The following is a 12,600-nucleotide window of genomic DNA, read 5'->3' on the forward strand; positions in this document are numbered from 1 at the left end:
CTTGGGACGATTACTCTATATCGCCCCACCTCCTACCTGGAGGTATGGCTGCATGTGATCCCTCAGCCCACCTGGCTCGAAGTTTCCCCCTACTGGAGGTCTCTACATGAGTAGATGACTCTACTCGATCTCCACTCAGCTTCCCCTGTTGTGGCTGCTCCACAACCTCCTGAAGCTGCTGCACCAATCGTGGCTCCTCCACAATCGTCTGAGACTTCTTCTGGCTCTGCATTTTGAGAGGTAATATACGCTCCCTCTCAACCACCAAGTCTCCATCAGTTGCCTCGCTGCTCAAGGCTTTGCATGCATCTTGAACCTCAAGAGCATACAGGTTCTTGACCCGTGAACCAATCTGCTTCACCTGTCTAGTGATGATGTGTCGAAGGAAAACGTTTCCCTTACTGAAGACTACATCACAGCCTCCGTCTTCCAGCATCGCAATCGACACCAAGTTTCTCTTCAGTCCTGGTACATACTTAATATCGGTTAAGGTAAGGTGAGCTACATGCTCCCTCTGAAAAATAACCGTGCCTACACCTGAGACACTATACTTCTCATCATTACCCATCGCTATGAGTATCTGGAGATCTTTCTCCTCCAAAGTACTGAACAAACTCTTGTCACCGGTCATGTGAAAAGAAGCTCCATTGTCAAGAAACCAACCACTTCCCACCATGGATGAAACCATGCATGCGAAGAGTGTGAAATCCAACTCAAACTGTGAAGCAAGTGCCTCACCTTCAGATCCTTCCCCGGATCCCTTCTTTGATTTCCTCTGTGGACAATTTGCAGCATAATGACCCACCTCATGACAATGAAAGCATCACACTTTCAATTTGTCAACCTTCTTCCCATCATTAGAAGAACTGGATTTGGAAAGAGAACCCTTCTCCTTCCCCTTCTTTGCTTTGGCAGCCAAAGCGCAATTTCCTCTTGCACAAGATCCGACCAAAGTCTCTCCCATCCTGGCAATTTCTCCCGACCATTGACAGAGTCCTGATAGGAATGCCAACTCTTCGGAAGACCAAGGAGAGCCAAGCTCACCAAGTCCTCATCATCGATAGTCACCCCCACACTTCCCAGCTCATCCCGGCATTGGGTGAACTTCGTGAGATACTTGGGCATACTGTCTCCATTCTCACACTTAATGTTTCTGAGTTTATCCTTGAGCTCCAACTTCCTCTGGTCGCTCTTGCTTTGGAATAAATCCGTCAACGCTTTCCACATCAAGTATGGAGAAGCCTTTCCATGCAGGCTGGACACAATGTGATCCTTCACGCCCTCCAACAGAATCCTTCGACACTTTGTTGTCTTCTTTTGCCAAGCCTCAATTTGAGCAGCATCAGCAGGCTTTGGGACCTCAGCATCTATGAACTCCTTCAGCCCATTGTCATCTAACACCGCCTCCATCCTGTCTTTCCATGCAATATCATTCGAGCTGCCTTCAAGGGCATACTCCAATCACAATTCGTTGAAAGACATTTCAACTTTGACGCCAAGAAAACACTGCTGTAAATTCGAATTCCACCAGCTCAAAATTCAACCGCTTCTGATCTAAAATTCGTGAGAACAAAGTATTTCTCGTACAGAGATTGACTGTATGGGCTTTTATCGGATATCTCACCTTCCAAAAAAAGGATGAATCCAGAGGCTACCTGGCCCGAGTACAGACTCTGCCTGAAGAAAAAAATGTAAACACTTTTTGAATAATAGATCTGATGATCAACTTCGCTCTAATACCATGTAGAGATTTTGAATAATATAACACTTATTCACAGAGATTATCCTGATTATACACTATTTGTGGAATGCATGCATAATACATAACCTCCTCTACGTTGATCATCAATTTGCGGAATCAAAAACAATCGCATGCGCACATTGAAACATCAATCACACATATCAACACAGTATGTACTGGGGAAAGCATACAACTGAAAACCCCCAACTATCTGTATATTATAATGATAGAGAACATGCAACAATACATAGTACAATACTCCTCACAAGTACTCAGTACTATCTCCACCTGCTACACACAAACTAGCTCAGATCTTAATCAAGTCACATGTTCAAATCTCCTCCGTTGTCTGCTTGCCTCTACTGCGCAATCCAAAGTGAGAATAATGATGAATGGCTGAACCAAACTCGTATTTCTTTGGCTGACCCACACAATCCTCATTGGCATTACTCAATCCATTGATTGTGAAAATCTCATGCACAACTATAGTCACAATTGACAAATGTCTTGCCCTTTCACTCACCTCTAACACCTGTCTCCACTAAACTATCCATGCACTGAGTTAACTGATGTATTCTTTAGTTGATTTATGAGTTAATAATTAGTGAATTAATTAATAATTAATTCACATCACTCATCAGTAGTGTATTCTGCAGTTAGACTAAATACAACTAGTTCAACTAAGTCAAACTGAACACAACTCCATCAACTCCTCAATCAACTTCACCAAAACTCAACCACTTGAGTTCTAACTGAAGTCCATCATGCAATAGCTCAACTGACCCACAAGAAAAGCGTATTTCCTTATGACAGCTGCATGTGCCACATCCGTAGCTCGAACTGAAGTGCTCCAAGAGGATAAGATAATGTTTATAGTCCAAATATTATTAAGAGCTAATAATATTCGACTGTTCTATTTTTAGTCTGGCAGTCTAAAAATAGACTCCGCCCATATGTCTAAAAATAGAAGTCTATCTATTTTTACCAACATGACCAATCATCCACAAATAACATCCTGCAACTCATAGACCATGATCCATATGTCTAAAAATAGACATAGTCTAAAAATAGACTTTGCGCCAAAAATAGCCTGCGGCCCACTTAGTGAAGGCGACTTCTTTTCACTAAGCTCCATAATCTTGTTGCATTTTCAACACCCCCTACCCCCTCTCCCGACCCCCAACCAAATAATCAAACAACCAACCCACTTGCACACATAACATTGGAAAGGAATTGGTCAATAGTCTATGATTTTCCTCCACTCTCGACCTTGACACATAAGATTGAGATCCTCCACTGACCTGTCCCAGAGGTCAACCTCTATATTTATCCACTTGTAATGTCAATCAATATTCGTAAGACAATCTTCCTCAAGACCAACAAAAAGACTCAACCTATTCTTGATGGATTCTAGCACGTTTGATGATCAAAACATCATGGGAAATCGAGGCAAGATAACCCAAACTCAATGTGTCGACAATGGTTCACGAAGCAAATCAAATTCTAGGCACCACCTTTTCATAATAGGGCCAAACTCCTCCCATATCTAGTCCTAATTAAGGATATTCAATAACTCTTCCTCCGAACATAATACCACGTAGAACCCTCCCCGAGTGAGAATATAGAAACTGGTGAATAACATAAAACAAGAACCCAATAATTCTCCATCCATCTCCTGAAAGGTGCCAAATTGAATACTTTTGCTACAAACCTCCCAATCAAACCATGCTATAAGAGAGTCAGGACCTCAACTACCCCAACATTGTTCCCTACCACCATAAGTGAAGCTCTACGTGACTTTAGAACCTTCCTCCAACCTCTCCTTTTCCCTCATATAAAAACTAGTAAATGTGATATGTTGTGCTCCGGGATTGACACGAATCGCAAAGGATCAAACATCTTAGAACATCCACGAACTAGGTCTTCTATGGTACATAAAAATCCATCAGCGCACAAACTGTCCACACAAACTGTCTTCATCCAGTTTCATTTTGAAGAGCCCCCCCGCAAAGCGATCATCTATTAGAAATTTGCGAAACTCATTGCCCCACTCCCTTACACATAATGCTTTAGTCATGTTGCCTTTACACACAATGTCTAAGTAAAATAGTTTAATTAAAATAATTCTAAATAAAAGAAATCACGTTTTTTTTGTATAATTTATATAATTAAGATACCAAGTCCCAAGAGGGATCAAATTTATTGAGAAAGAGAATTGGTTTCTCTTCGCGCTTTGTAGATTCCAAGTTAAGATGGATCTAGATTAGAAGTTAAGATGGATCTAGACTGGTTTAATTTATTTTTTTATTTTTATGTAATTTGACTTAAACAAAATGTTATACAAGACAATAGTTGACAATATCTCTACCATATTGGATTGGAGAGCACTCTTGGCTCAATAAACGGTTTTAATTTTAAACTAACAAAATTAAAATATTTATAATCATTTCACAACGACTTGTTAAATTTATTATTATTATTATTGTTGTTGTTGTTTTTTTTTAAAAGCAAAATGGTAAAACCCAATATAAAATATTTATGAATGGTATCCACTAAGGTTGATTGACACATAATCTTATACAAAAAGAAAACCACATCATCTCTCTTTACTGAATGAGGAGACAAATTTTTACTCCTACCAAAATAAGTGTAACTTTTGGCCGTAGTCTAACAAGACTAGTTTTTTCCCAGTAAGATTTTGATAAAATCGAGAAGGGATTTTTGTAAATCTAGGTTACAGCACTCAAATTTCAAGATTTTGGGTTTCCTAAAGATTTTTGATGGTGTTGAATCCATTTCCACAATTCCTCAGCCTCTATAAACACTTCTTAAATTTTATGTCATTATAGAATAAATTCTTACCCAAATGAAAACAATTTTCTCATATACTTCATCATTTTTTACACAATTTTCAAAAATAATTATTTTAATTTTAAACTAATAAAATTAAAATATTTTTATTTTTATACATCTTGAATTTACATTTACCACTTACACCATTTCCAAAAGAGCAACCTAATTTATATAAATTATATAATTATCCATTAATTTATTTTTTAATTTACAGAACTAAGAATCAAAATATTTATATTTTCAAACGACTTGTTAGATTCTATTCATCACTTACACCTTTTTCAAGTTACAATTGATTGATTTGGTCATGGTAAACCAAAATTACCTCTACTCATTAAAAAACCCAATTAGTTTACCTCTAAATTTGGAAGGTAGCCAATTAGTTCATCTTCATAAGTTGCGTAGACTTGTACTACAACGACAATGTGCCGGAAATTCCCTTCACATGCATTTTTACAGGCCAAGTCGGATAACATATTCGTTTTTAAATCTCTGCCAGCCTTGGCCAAGTGGGTCTGCAATGCCATTTTCTTTTAAATATCAGAGAAAACTAATATGACAATAGAATATTGAAGGCAATAAGGCAATAGAAATATAAACTCTGTTGGATTGCTACGTGATTGCATACTCTAGCTCACGGCTCAATAGAAATATAAACCCTGTTGGATTGCTACGTGATTGCATACTCAGCTCACGGCTCAATGGATCCTCATCATGTAATTGAGATCTCGGACGACGACGAGGAAGCAAACTATGCAAAAAAAAATTAAAGTTTAGCATATGTAGTTTCCAAAGGGAAATAAGGGTAGAAGTAATGTTGCAAATATTGTTTAGGGGAGGATATTGAAGCTGACCATTTTCTGCTCTTGGGATATCAATAGTGTTGTTCGAAATGGAAGAGGAGACCGTTTACCGAACTATGTGATGTTGAGGGCCGTACGCAATGGGTCACAGGGTCGTAGGCAATGAGTCACAGGGCCGTAGGCAATGAGTCGCAAAAGAACTGGAAGGTACAAACTCTGCTTTGGTCAGGGTTCAACGATTGAATTTTCATTTTTCATGGAAGGCTATAATGAGTCGCAAAAGAACTGGAAGGTACAAACTCTGCTTTAACTTGTGTCTTTTTCTCTGTAGTTTTTTGTTTTTGGTTTTGTTTCTGCATTGTTACAGGTTTTTTCGATACGTAAAATATGAATTCTAGCCTCGAATCTCCAGTGTCTGTGAGTGCTAAGAAACCCTGCAAAAGACCAGAGCAAAGGCGCCCGTTGCAGGAGCATTCAGCACCTTTAAGACAAAATGTAATGTAGTATTCTCTAATTCTACATGAATCCTCTTTGGTTTTGTCTATATTGGGTTTAGGAATTATGGATACATCTGCTTTTTAGGATTGATGTGTAGGGCACAGTGCTTTGTATTTGGGCTTTACTGTTTTTGGATATATATGTTTTGGGATTGATATAAGATACAGTTTTCTGTTTTAGGGTTGATGAATATATTTCTCTGTATTGGTTCATTCTTTTCCAACAGTATATAACCTTCATGGATGTACTCTGTATTGGCTTTGGGCTTTATGCATAGATCTGTGTTTTTTAGGATTGATACGATAGGGATTATATGACCCTCATCGATGTAATTTGTAGTTCCCTAAGGTTTTATGGTGTTTAGGATTGATGTGGACCTTGAATCTTGTAGGACACAGTACTTTGGATTTGGGCTTTACTGCTTATGGATATTATTTGTGCTTTCGGATTGATATAAGATATAGTGTATATATTCTTCTCCAACTTTGTATGACCCTCAATGATGTTCTCTGTATTGGATTAAGGGTTTATGAATATATTTATGTTTTAGGGTTGATCAATATATATCTCTGTATTGGGTTCATTCTTCTCCAACTCTATATAACCTTCATGGATGTACTCTGTATTGGGTTTAGGCTTTATGAATAGATCTCTGTTTTTTAGGATTGATACGATAGCCCTCATCGATGTAATTTGTATTTCCCTAAGGTTTTATGATGTTTAGGATTGATGTGGACCTTGAATCTTGTAGGACACAGTACTTTGGATTTGGGCTTTAGTGCTTATGGATATCATTTGTGTTTTCGGATTGATATAAGATACAGTGTATACATACTTTGTATGACCCACAGTGATGTTCTCCGTTTTGGGTTCAGGGTATATGAATATATTTCTGCTTTACGGTATATGAATATGTATGATACACTACACTCTTCTCCAACAACTGTATATGAGCCTCATGGATGTACTCTGTATTAGGTTTGGGCTTTTATGAATAGATTTGTGTATTAGGATTGATACCCTAGGCATTATGTTCTCCAAAGTTATATGACCTTCATGGATGTAATCTGAATTGGGCTAGGGTTTTATGGTGTTTGACCTTGAATCTTGTATTGTTTTATTATTGCAGAGCGATAGGTTTATTTCGCACAGGGGATCCATGGATTTTGATGTGGCTCGATATCTGCTCACCGAGAAGGAAAATGATAATAATGGCGTTTATACAACGCCCTCCAAGGAATCTTATAAGAGGGAGATTGCAGCAAGTTTATTGCAGGATGGAGATATTGCCTCCAAAAAATACAGGATTCTAAGCTTTACCAGCAAAGCTCCTGCTCCTCCTGAGGATTTACAGTCCCTCTATTCTGAAAATGTGGCTGTTGATAATGTGCCAAAATCCAGTAAATCACGCCGTTATATTCCTCAGGTATGTCTATTCTAGAACCCTAATTAGTACCATGTTTGCGAACTTTTATATTTGGTTATGCGTAGGTTTGTAGGTTGTGTGCACCAAGGCCTACAAACCTACGCATAACCAGATATAAAAGTTCGCAAACATGGTACTAATAGGGTTCTAGAATAGACATACCTGAGGAATATAACGGCGTGATTTACTGGATTTTGGCACATTATCAACAGCCACATTTTCAGAATAGAGGGACTGTAAATCCTCAGGAGGAGCAGGAGCTTTGCTGGTAAAGCTTAGAATCCTGTATTTTTTGGAGGCAATATCTCCATCCTGCAATAAACTTGCTGCAATCTCCCTCTTATAAGATTCCTTGGAGGGCGTTGTATAAACGCCATTATTATCATTTTCCTTCTCGGTGAGCAGATATCGAGCCACATCAAAATCCATGGATCCCCTGTGCGAAATAAACCTATCGCTCTGCAATAATAAAACAATACAAGATTCAAGGTCAAACACCATAAAACCCTAGCCCAATTCAGATTACATCCATGAAGGTCATATAACTTTGGAGAACATAATGTAGGGTATCAATCCTAATACACAAATCTATTCATAAAAGCCCAAACCTAATACAGAGTACATCCATGAAGTTCATATACAGTTGTTGGAGAAGAGTGTAGTGTATCATACATATTCATATACCGTAAAGCAGAAATATATTCATATACCCTGAACCCAAAACGGAGAACATCAGTGTGGGTCATACAAAGTATGCATACACTGTATCTTATATCAATCCGAAAACACAAATAATATCTATAAGCACTAAAGCCCAAATCCAAAGTACTGTGTCCTACAAGATTCAAGGTCCACATCAATCCTAAACATCATAAAACCTTGGGGAAATACAAATTACATCGATGAGGATCATATAAATTACATCGATGAGGGCTATCGTATCAATCCTAAAAAACAGAGATCTATTCATAAAGCCTAAACCCAATACAGAGTATATCCATGAAGGTTATATAAAGTTGGAGAAGAATGAACCCAATACAGAGATATATATTGATCAACCCTAAAACATAAATATATTCATAAACCCTTAATCCAATACAGAGAACATCATTGAGGGTCATACAAAGTTGGAGAAGAATATATACACTATATCTTATATCAATCCGAAAGCACAAATAATATCCACAAGCAGTAAAGCCCAAATCCAAAGTACTGTGTCCTACAAGATTCAAGGTCCACATCAATCCTAAACGCCATAAAACCTTCGGGAACTACAAATTACATCGATGAGGGTCATATAATCCCTATCGTATCAATCCTAAAAAACACAGATCTATGCATAAAGCCCAAAGCCAATACAGAGTACATCCATGAAGGTTATATACAGTTGGAGAAGAATGAACCAATACAGAGAAATATATTCATCAACCCTAAAACAGAAAACTGTATCTTATATCAATCCCAAAACATATATATCCAAAAACAGTAAAGCCCAAATACAAAGCACTGTGCCCTACACATCAATCCTAAAAAGCAGATGTATCCATAATTCCTAAACCCAATATAGACAAAACCAAAGAGGATTCATGTAGAATTAGAGAATACTACATTACATTTTGTCTTAAAGGTGCTGAATGCTCCTGCAACGGGCGCCTTTGCTCTGGTCTTTTGCAGGGTTTCTTAGCACTCACAGACACTGGCGATTTGAGGCTAGAATTCATATTTTACGTATCGAAAAAACCTGTAACAATGCAGAAACAAAACCAAAAACAAAAAACTACAGAGAAAAAGACACAAGTTAAAGCAGAGTTTGTACCTTCCAGTTCTTTTGCGACTCATTATAGAAAACAACACAGTATAGCCATACCTTTCTAGAGGAGCCCAAGCGAATATAAGACATGATCTTAGCAATACGCTCAAGCACTGATGCATCCACTCCAACTGTGACAAATTCCACTGTGACAAATCCCTGCATCAGAAGTCGAATTTAAATTGTTTGCTAAAATAATTGTACAATAGAAAAGTGAAATCCAAAATTAAATGTAAACAATAGAACTAATCAACCGTGGAGGTGGGCAATCAGCTTTACTTCTATGCACTGTTGTCGAAATGTCTTGATAAAACTCCTCCTGTAGGTAGCACAATACATTAACACAGTTATAGTTAACTTGATTCTTTGAAAAATGAAAATTCAATCGTTGAACCCTGACCAAAGCAGAGTTTGTACCTTCCAGTTCTTTTGCGACTCATTGCCTACGGCCCTGTGACTCATTGCCTACGACCCTGTGACCCATTGCGTACGGCCCTGAACATCACATAGTTCGGTAAACCGTCTCCTCTTCCATTTCGAACAACACTATTGATATCCCAAGAGCAGAAAATGGTCAGCTTCAATATCCTCCCCTAAACAATATTTGCAACATTACTTCTACCCTTATTTCCCTTTGGAAACTACATATGCTAAACTTTAATTTTTTTTGCATAGTTTGCTTCATCACCTCAATGGATCCTCATTATGTAATTGAGATCACGGGTCATCTTGCCAAGTCGGTGTTGGTGGAGACATTGTTATTAAAAGGCCCAAAAGGAGAAACACTAATGCCCGGACCAGATCAGCATCGGCATCCAGGAAGTCTGGTAAGAAGAACAGGGTTCCCGCAGCAAAAGATACTACTCTCATAACTCCCGTCCCCAGGCTGCTTGATGACGAGGATGAGGATGACAACCCAAAGATCCACAAGGCAGAAAAGATTGAGCTGAGTAAAGATAGACTGATTGCAGGGAGTTCTAAAGGATACAGAACGGTGAGGGCTACTAGGGGTGTGGTGGACGGGGCATGGTATTTTGAGATCAAGGTTGTTTACCAGAGAAAGGAGATGTTGACGCTCCTGTGGGTTATGATGGGAATAGCTATGCCTACAGAGATGTTGATGGCACTAAAGTTCATAAGGCTATCAGAGAGCCCTATGGGGATGGACCTTACGTGGAGGGTGACGTTATTGGGTTTTATATTAATTTGCCCAATGGCAGTGAGTTTTATCATCACAGCAATGCAGTAGACGAAGCACCAGTTCCCATATCTTTGAATTATTTTCCTCTAGTCATGTTTTCTTGAATGCTTTAAATTTGTGACTTCCAACCTGGAGTGTGCTTGAATGCTTTGAATTTGTGACTTCATTTGGAATGCAGTTCATGCACTAAATATTTCAGTCCATGCAGTTCATGCACTAAATATTTTTCTGTTTCGCAGTTCATGCACTCAATATATAGACGGTCCTTTTTTTAATTGCGCACACTTCTATTCTTTTTACCGCTGTTATACATATGTTCGCTTTAATTTTGTCCTCCTGAAAACTTTAGTATTCATGGCGAAAATATAGAATGCGCTTTGTTTCAGTGTATGCACTAGCACTCGTACTTAACTGCTGTTAATTTCCTCGCCCTTGCTATATACACCCTGAAAAAAATCTGCCACTTAATATTAAAAAATGTTAAGACTTGCATAATATGGAAATAAATAAAAATAATTTTAGTGTTATCTGCATTTATTTAGTCTAATTTTGTAGTTCAGTGTGATGTGTAACGTTCTCACTCATGAAGTTGAAATTTTGTTCATGTAGGCTAAAATACCTACAACAACTTGTATTAAGTCTCTTGCAAGGTCAAGAGTACATTCATTTTTTTCATAGTCCTTCACCCCTTTAATGATTATGTTTGCTGCCCTATTTTGTTTTTCCTTGCCTTCACTATCTTGCATGTTGTCAACCTGAATATTTGTTTATCCTTCCTTATTAGCAGAGTTGCTAATAACTTGAGCCCAAGTTTTGGAAACTTTGGTGGAATCTCTTTTTGTTTCTTCTCTTGTGTTGTCTTCATGGTTGTTTATTTGAGCAATCATTTTCCCTTTATCCTAGGATGATTTCACATTCACCACCTCTGTACTTTCCACTACATATTCACCACCTCTGTACTTTCCACTACATATTTCTTTATGTTTTGCACATCTGCCTTCATGCATTGCCATTCTGTGTTCCCTATCATTTCCCTTTATCCTGGGATGATTTCACATTCACCACCTCTGTACTTTCCACTACCTTCCCTATCATTTCCCTTTATCCCGGGATGATTTCACATTCACCACCTCTGTACTTTCCATTACCTTCCCTATCATTTCCCTTTATCCTAGGATGATTTCACATTCACCACCCCTGTACTTTCCACTACCTTCCCTATCATTTCGCTTTATCCTAGGATGATTTCACATTCACCGCCTCTGTACTTTCCACTACTTTCCACTACATATTTCTTTATGTTTTGCACATCTGCCTTCATGCATTGCCCTTCTGTCTTCCCTATCATTTCCCTTTATCCTGGGATGATTTCACATTCACCAGCTCTGTACTTTCCACTACCTTCCCTATCATTTCCCTTTATCCTAGGATGATTTCACATTCACCATTTCACATTCACCACCTCTGTACTTTCCACTACCTTCCCTATCATTTCCCTTTATCCTAGGATGATTTCACATTCACCACCTTTGTACTTTCCACTACATATTCACCACCTCTGTACTTTCCACTACATATTTCTTTATGTTTTGCACATCCGCTCTCATCCGTTGCCATTTTGTCTTCCCTATCATTCCCCTTTATCCTGGGATAATTTCACATTCACCACCTCTGTACTTTCCACTACCTTCCCTATATATTCACCACCTCTGTACTTTCCACTACATATTTCTTTATGTTTTGCACATCCGCTCTCATCCGTTGCCATTTTGTCTTCCCTATCATTCCCTTTTATCCTGGGATAATTTCACATTCACCACCTCTGTACTTTCCAATACCTTCCCTATCATTTCCTTTTATCCTGGGATGATTTCACATTCACCACCTCTGTACTTTCCACTACATATTCACCACCTCTGTACTTTCCACTACATATTTCTTTATGTTTTACACCTCCGCTCTCATCTGTTGCTATTTTGTCTTCCCTATCAGGAGAGCTTCTTGTAGCAATGCCACTTGTTCTGAGTGGCCGCTACATCCACGGTAGAGAAGCGGCGCAGTTCCACTCGAAGGGATCTGCCCGTCGGCCATAACAGGTCTAACCCTGAGGGCGTCGAGGAGATTTGAGTCCGTGACCTCCCAGCTGGGAAAGTACTTAGCAACGGGAACTCGACCATTTGAGCTATCCCTTGGGGCTTTATTATATGAGTTTTATGATCTCTTTTTTGCCCTTTAGTTTCTAAAACATCGATCCTTTGTTTTGTATTT

General features: G+C 38.5%; 2 long non-coding RNA genes and 1 pseudogene across 2 annotated transcripts; 2 read left to right on the forward strand and 1 right to left on the reverse strand.

The window, feature by feature from the left end:
- Positions 1-5,955: 5,955 nt before the first annotated feature.
- On the forward strand, positions 5,956-7,160 carry LOC149156792 (uncharacterized). The gene is made up of 2 exons (XR_016263496.1): positions 5,956-6,873; positions 7,025-7,160. It is a non-coding gene; the product is annotated as an uncharacterized LOC149156792 (long non-coding RNA).
- Positions 7,161-7,644: 484 nt separating this feature from the next.
- LOC149156793 (uncharacterized) lies at positions 7,645-8,875 on the reverse strand. The gene is made up of 2 exons (XR_016263497.1): positions 7,994-8,875; positions 7,645-7,780 (listed from the first exon to the last, which is right to left on the reverse strand). It is a non-coding gene; the product is annotated as an uncharacterized LOC149156793 (long non-coding RNA).
- Positions 8,876-9,846: 971 nt separating this feature from the next.
- LOC149156794 (protein TRAUCO pseudogene) lies at positions 9,847-10,584 on the forward strand (annotated as a pseudogene).
- Positions 10,585-12,600: the final 2,016 nt, after the last annotated feature.

This window comes from Pinus tabuliformis, chromosome 9 (genome assembly GCF_031772625.1).
Source record: "Pinus tabuliformis cultivar Carrire ecotype Pingquan chromosome 9, CPIR1, whole genome shotgun sequence".
NCBI classification, from domain to species: domain Eukaryota; kingdom Viridiplantae; phylum Streptophyta; class Pinopsida; order Pinales; family Pinaceae; genus Pinus; species Pinus tabuliformis.